The sequence below is a fragment of the Malus sylvestris genome, chromosome 4 (genome assembly GCF_916048215.2).
Source record: "Malus sylvestris chromosome 4, drMalSylv7.2, whole genome shotgun sequence".
Lineage (NCBI taxonomy): Eukaryota > Viridiplantae > Streptophyta > Magnoliopsida > Rosales > Rosaceae > Malus > Malus sylvestris.
Window position 1 is genome coordinate 26098967 of NC_062263.1, and position 7675 is coordinate 26106641.

Here is a 7675-nt window from a genome sequence, read left to right on the forward strand (position 1 = left end):
ACTTCCACCCTACCCTTGACACTTTTATGGAAGATCTCCCAATTAGTCAAAAAATCAACGCCATTCAACTCATGGGTGTTTAGGTGCAGGGGAGAACAAAACCAGAATAGGTGGCTAAACTCACAAAGGAAAAAGAGATGATTTTCCGTCTCCTCCGCTACGCCGCAGACCCCACAGACATTATCGACCCGCGGGCGTCGTCGTTGAAGATTATGTCTAACCGCCACAACTTTATTACAACATTGCCAAATGAAGATTTTTATTTTATTTGGCACATTCAACTTCCAAATTTGATTCCATATCTGATTGTTCTTCTGTCTTTCACTAGGGGCTCCTCGACCTTTTCTACCCAAGGCGCCGTTCTCCATAAGATCCACCGCCACCCCATACCCGGATCAGACCGAGTATTCACCGTTCACATTATAATGCCAAACTAATCTATCAAGACCGCAAGTCCTGCTTAAGGGAATGCTTAAAATTGGAGCCACATCATCTCAATTGAAGCCCGCCGTAACCAAGTCAACCTTCCAAGATTTAGTGGCCGGGTCAATGAGGTCGCACACCATGCTGCCCAGTAGATTCTCCCGAGGTCGGACTTTAAAAGTAGAAGGTTTAGGGAACCAAGGTTCCTCCCTAATATTAATCTGAGTACCGTTACCCACCCTCCATCTCAGACCGTTTCGCAGTACTTTGCAAGCGTCGAAAATTCCTTTCCAACCCCAAGAGGTATTCCTCCTCTTACTGGCTTCCATGAGGTTTTTACCTGGGAAATATTTGTCCCTTAGGATCGTAGCAAGCAGGGACAAAGGGTTCTGAATCATACGCCAACCAATCTTGGCAAGGAAGGCAAGGTTGAAGCATTGGATATCTCTGAAACCCAGCCCTCCTGACCGTTTTTGAATCTTGAGGCGGTCCCAAGAGAGCCAATGAATCCCCATTCGTTGGTCACTGCCCCTCCACCAAAAATTACGAATAGTTTTCTCAATGTCTCTGCACACCCTAATAGGTAGCTTAAAGCAGCTCATAGCGTGGTTCGGCATAGCCATGGCCACCGCCTTAACAAGAGTTTCCTTCCCTACTTGGGATAAATATTGTTCGGCCCAGCCGGTCATACGGGTCTCAAGCCTGTCCCTAACTTCCTTGAAGACAACTTTCTTTGAATGTCTAAAGTCGGCCTGTAAACCAAGATACTTCCCGAATCCCACCTTGCATTGAATGCCCATGGTCCTCCCAATTTCCAACCTAGTACGGTTCAGAATCTTATTCAAGAAATTATTTATTTAACAAAATGCTAAACATTATTTTGTACTTGCACCAATTATTTTTTTATGTCCATGATATAATAAGAAATAACAAAAAACTGTTATGAATTTTTCTAATTTAAGTGTGATTGTGTAAATCCTAGATTATATTTGATTCTATTTATTCTTTCCTATATGGACATGTATTCCTTGGGGATGAAGGATTTCTTCTCTCTTTTATTACTATAAATAAAGGCACTGCAGGGGGAATAATACATCATCAACACACACATTCCCTTACGATTCTACAAACACATCTCTTCTCTCTCTCTCTCTCTCTTCCCTTGCCGCCGGCCCCCTTCCCATTGTCAGATAAAATAGGCTACAACAAGTTATCAACACGCTCCTATTGCTGCGCTTAGGAATCTGACGTTAAAGATTTTTTTCTGCATCAAACTAGTTCACCATATCATCACGCAATTAGGTTCTTCCAAAACAATAGTTTTTATCTCGATATTTTTGCAACCCTTATAGCATGAACATTCACCATAATGCATGACTCAACTTTACGTTTTTCGAATTTTAGATTCTACATAAATTGTGTATGCATTATATTCATAATTTTTTAATTATGTGAATTTGATATTGCCATGAATTGCATCAAATATATGTACATGCATTAAACTATTGAATTGAATATGCTTGAATAAGCATTGATTGAAAAGAAAAAAAAACTGAAATCGAAAACCCTAGGGGTTTGAACCCGTGACCTCTAACACCACTGGGCTTACACGAGCTCACCTTGGGCTGCGAAGCACTGGAGAAAAACCCTTGCTCATCTAAGAAGATGCCTTTTGGCAGCGAACCCTAACACTTGCCACCGCCTTCAGTCGGCCACGGCCTCGCCGCCGTCGTTCCTGGGAAATCACGACCTACAGTCGTGTTTAGGACCTCACCATCGTCGGAGACGATGAAATTTTCTCAGAAATCCTATGAATATTGAAGAAATTTTTCGACGGACTCTTCGAATCCTCACCATTATCGGATCTTCCTGACGTCGAAACCTAGGTTTCCGTCCACGATTTGGGTTACCGGTTGAACCCATAAGCTTCACCGTGCCGTGACCCCCAAGGAAATTCGTCTGAAGCGACACTGGTGTATCACCTAGTTTAGTTCCAACACCCAGCACCACTGGGGTGTCTCAAATAGCTTTGACCCGAGCCTAAATGGGCCTCGGATCCTCAGCTGGCATCAACGCCCGTTAGGCTTATTGCTGCCATTTGTTGTCCCTACCCATATCCAACCACCCATTGGGTTTTTGTTGGACCCAGCCTAATGCGGATACACGGTATCCCCCGATGTCGCGTCACACTTGATCACACCCCTATCTGGGTCCGGCTTTCTTAGCAACCGGTTTTGTTACTATTGGGCTTGCAGCCCACCTGCTCTTTAGGCCTGATCCATCCGAGCTTATCCCAGACCATTCTTGGGCCTGGGTCGCACGGCTCCTGTTTACTCAGCTCACCTATGGGCTTTGGTCCAATTTTTGAAGCCCGAGTTCAATTGCCTAATTATTTTAGGCCCAAATATGTTTTACATTTATTCACCCACACTTTAAGTTTGGCCAAAAGTCCAAATAATTAATTCAATTATAATTCTAGACCTGAAGTTCTATTTGCATATTTTCTTGTTGCATTTTTCTGTGTATATATTTGTGTTTGTCTGTAGGAATATATGAACATCAAGTTCATAATTATTTCGAAACCTGAATTTTCTAAAAACATGCCTTGTTTGAAAACTTGAAGTTTTCCTTAAAAACATCACCCATGAAAACCCAAAGATTTTTCATGCGAATTTTAACTAATACATGTCTATTAGAACCTGAATGTTCTACTTATATGTAAATGGATTGATTTTCTTTCTCCATTGCACTAACCACATCTTGTCTATCTTTTGTGATAGGAACATGTCGAATTTGAACAAACTTGACTTCGCCGCTTTGGAGGTATTTGGAAAGAACTACCTCAAGTGGGTCCAAGATGTGAAGCTCCACCTCACTGCAAAGAATTTATGTCCCGCCATTGAAGTTGAGACAGACAACCCTGTTGGCGAAGCTGAGAAAGCCACTGCTATGATCTTCATCTGAAGACATATCCATAACGCATTACAAACTGAGTATCTTGCTGAGGAGGATCCACGAGCATTATAGGTCGCTTTGGCCAATCGTTTTGATCACCAAAAGGACATCTTCTTGCCTGAAGCAAGACATGACTGGCATCATTTGTGCTTCCAAGACTTTAAGTATGTGAATGAATATAATTATGAAGTTTGTCAAATCTGATCACTTCTCAAGTTTTGTAATGAAACTTTGATCGAAAATGATCTATTGGAGAATACCTATTCGACCTTCTCTGCTACTAATATTGTCCTGCAACAACAATATAAATCTTAGAAGTTCACTAAGTTCTCGGATTTGATCTCTATTTTACTTCTCGCTAAAAAACAGAATCAGCTGTTGATGAAAAATCATCAAGTTCGACCTATTGGGACGACTGTTGTGCCTAAAGCACACTATAGTAGAAACCAACTCCCGAAATGCCAAAATAGGCATGGTAGGGGAGGCCATAAGCCACCCTGTCAAGGTCAATAGAGTCAAGGCCCATCTAAGGGAGGAAATAAAGCCTCGAAGCGCCTTAACCTCGCTCTCAGGGCCCTAAACTTCAAGAATAAGGGCAAAACACCTGAAACCATGGATGCATACATGTGTTATCGTTGTGGTTCAAAGAAACATTGGTCTCATGTTTGCCGAGCTTCCCAGAAGGTTGTAGCTGAATATCATTCTCGTTGTAAGAAGTTTGAATCAAACTTTGTGCAAGTGGACGAACCGGAGAGTACCAAAATTAAGGTTTCTGACTTTCAGGAGGATACCATACCTATGGAAGATTAGAATCTTAGACATAAACTATATTCTTTTAGTTGAAATAAGACCATGGGGCCGAATTCCACAGTAGTGGCCGACTTTTATGCATGTGACCAATTTAAATCAATTTTCATTCTAAGTATGACTAGTGGGGAAGTTAGTTGTCTGGTAGATAATGCAACCACGCACACCGTTTTGAGTGAACGCATCTATTTTACGAACTTCGTACCTAAGAATGTACCTCTGACAACCCTCTCAGGTCCATCCAACCTGATCGAAAGATATGGTAAGGGAAGTATAATGTTGTCCAATGGTACAATTTTGACCATTGATGAGGCAATTTGTTCTCCACATTTCGGAAGAATCTTGTTGAGCTTTAAAGACATTAAAGATAACAATTACCACGCTAAAACCCACGTAGAAAACGGAGTTGAATTTCTATGCATAACTTTCTACGAATATGGCCAGAAGTGTATTCTAGAAAAGATTGAGCGTATCCCAAGTGGTATGTATACTATGACCATACGCCCCATAGAAAGACACTATGTGGCCAACCCTACCTCTAGGACCGCACACGAAATTACAATTTGGCATGAGCGTTTGGGATATCCTGGACAAATAACGATGCGCCGTATCCTCAAATCATCACACGGGCATCCACTAACTCAAAGTTTAGGTTTGATTCAAGGAATCACATGTCAAACATGTTCTATAGGAAAACTTATTACTAAGCCTTCTTATGACAAGATTCGTTGGAATCCTCCAATTTTTCTACAACGGATTCAGGGGTACATTTGTGGATCAATTCACCCTCAATTCGGACCATTTAGATATTTTATGGTTTTGGTTAACGCTTCCACATGTTGGTCACACGTGTGCTTGTTGTCCACAAGGAACGCTGCATTCTCCAAACTGTTGGCTCAAGTTATCAAGCTCAGGGCTCACCACCCTGATTATCCGATCAAATATATTCAATTGGATAATGCTGGAAAATTCATATCTAAAACTTTTGATGATTATTACATGTCGATTGGGGTTGAAATTGAACATCCAATACCCCATGTTCACACCCAGAACGACCTGGCAGAAGCATTCATTAAGCGCTTACAAATGATTACTCGATCGTTGGTTATATGTACCAAGCTCCCGATCACTGTTTGGGACCATGCAATGTTGCATGTAGCCATGTTGGTCCGTTTGAGGCCTATTGTGACCCAACCATATATCGCCCTTTAGTTGGTTACCGGATACGAAACCGACATATCGCATCTGCTTGTTTTTTGTTGTGCGGTCTATGTGCCGATGTTGCTGCCCTTACGTACAAAAATGGAGCCTCAGCGAAGGATGGGAATCTATGTTGGATATGATTCTTCTTCGATTATTCATTACTTAGAACCTTTACCGACGATATGTTTACCTTTCGTTTTGTGGATTGTCATTTCTATGAGATATTTTTCCCGTCATTAAAGGGAGATAAGAACGTCAACGTCCCTGAAGAACGACGTGAATTATCATGGATGACTCACACTTTGTCTCATTTAGATCCTCACACTGCTCAGTCTGAAACTGAAGTGCTGCGCATATTAGATCTCCAAAGCATGCCAGATGCTTTCACCGATCTAATAGGAGTGACAAGATCACATATTCCAGTTGCGAATATGCTTGCAAAGATGGATATACCAAATGTACGACGAACTTCCTTTCTGGAGGCCCAGGATGCCAACTTTGGTGATCCATGTACATTAGCTGCTAGCTAATTATCTGCTCTTATACATAAGCATGGCAGACCTTTTGGTTCAAAGGATTCACACCCCCAGAAAAAGATACCCATGGCACAAGCTTCTGAAGAGCCTACTATGAATTCGACTGTCGCCTACTAATTCTATCCAACTCATGAGGAAATTCTAGATTACAGAAGTGTCCTTGAAAAGACGAATCCTCCTCCTGAGAATTGTAAGATTTCGGTCTATTATGCTAGCTTAGAAGATATGTGGTGTAGAAATGAGATGATCGTCGACGATGCATTAACATATACAACATCTACTGAGATTATGTTGAGCGATGACATTGAACCCTAATCCGTTGATGAATGTTGACGTAAAACCGATTGGTCAAACTGGAAACAAGCAATACAAGTCGAACTCGATTCGCTTGTGAAACGTAAGGTGTTTGGACTTGTAACTCATACTCTACCATATGTGAAACCTGTTGGCTACAAATGGGTTTTCGTTCGGAAGCGTAATGAGAAGAACAAAATTATGCGTTACAAAGCTCATCTTGTTATGCAAGGCTTCTCACAATGCCCTGGGACTGAAAATGACGAAACTTATTCACCCGTTATGGATGTGATTACTTTTCGCTACCTTATTAGTTTGGTAGTTTCCGAAAAACTGAGTATGCAACTGATGGATGTAGTAACTACGTATCTTTATGGAAATCTTGATATAGAAATTTATATGAAAGTTCCCGAATGACTTACATTGACTGGATCAAATATTTCCAAACCCTGGAACATGCTCTCAATTCCGCTGAGGCGTTCACTCTACGGTTTGAAGAAATTCAGAAGAATGTGTTATAACTGTCTGAGGAGTATTTGACTAGTCAGGGATATGTGAACAACGAATTATGCCCTTGTGTGTTCATTAAGAAGACACATTCTGGTTTTGCGATAGTTGCAGTATATGTCGATGACATGAACCTCATTGGAACTCCTGAAGAGCTCGCGAGAATTGCCGCCACTTGAAGTCAGAATTTGAGATTAAAGATCTAGGAAAGACTCGATATTGTCTCGGTCTCGAGATAGAGCACCGTTCGGATGGAATCTTAGTACATCAAACGAACTACACCCATAAAGCGAAGCCTTCGAGTACTCATATGGTCATTCGATCACTAGATGCAAAACGAGATCCCTTATGTCCAAATGAGTATGATGAAGAAATTTTGGAGCCTGAAGTTCCTTATCTAAGTACGATAGGTGCTTTATTGTACTTAGCTCAATGCACTAGACCCGACATCTCTTTCACTGTTAATCTTTTAGCAAGATACAGTAATGCACAAACACGCAGACACTGGACTGGTGTTATAGACATTTTCCGCTACCTTAAGGGTACTATGGATTTGGGCTTGTTCTATCCCTATGGATCATCGAGTGATGCTGAACCCCTCGCTTCTTGAGTCGATTATTGCATTGTTGATTATGCTGACGCAAGATACTTATTTGATCTGCAGAAGGTGCATTCTCAAACAGGTTATGTCTTTACCGTTGGAGGCACCGCAATCTCTTGGAGTTCAACTAAACAAACCTTAGTTGCCACTTCATCTAACCATGCTGAAATTCTCGCCTTACATGAAGCAACTCGAGAATGCTTTTGGTTGAGAGCAGTTGTAGGACATATTCGAAGCTTCTGCGATCTTTACCTCATCGTGGATGTCCCGACTATGATCTATGAAGACAATGCAGTATGCATCAAACAACTCAAGAAGGGTTACATCAAAGGAGACAACACCAAGCACA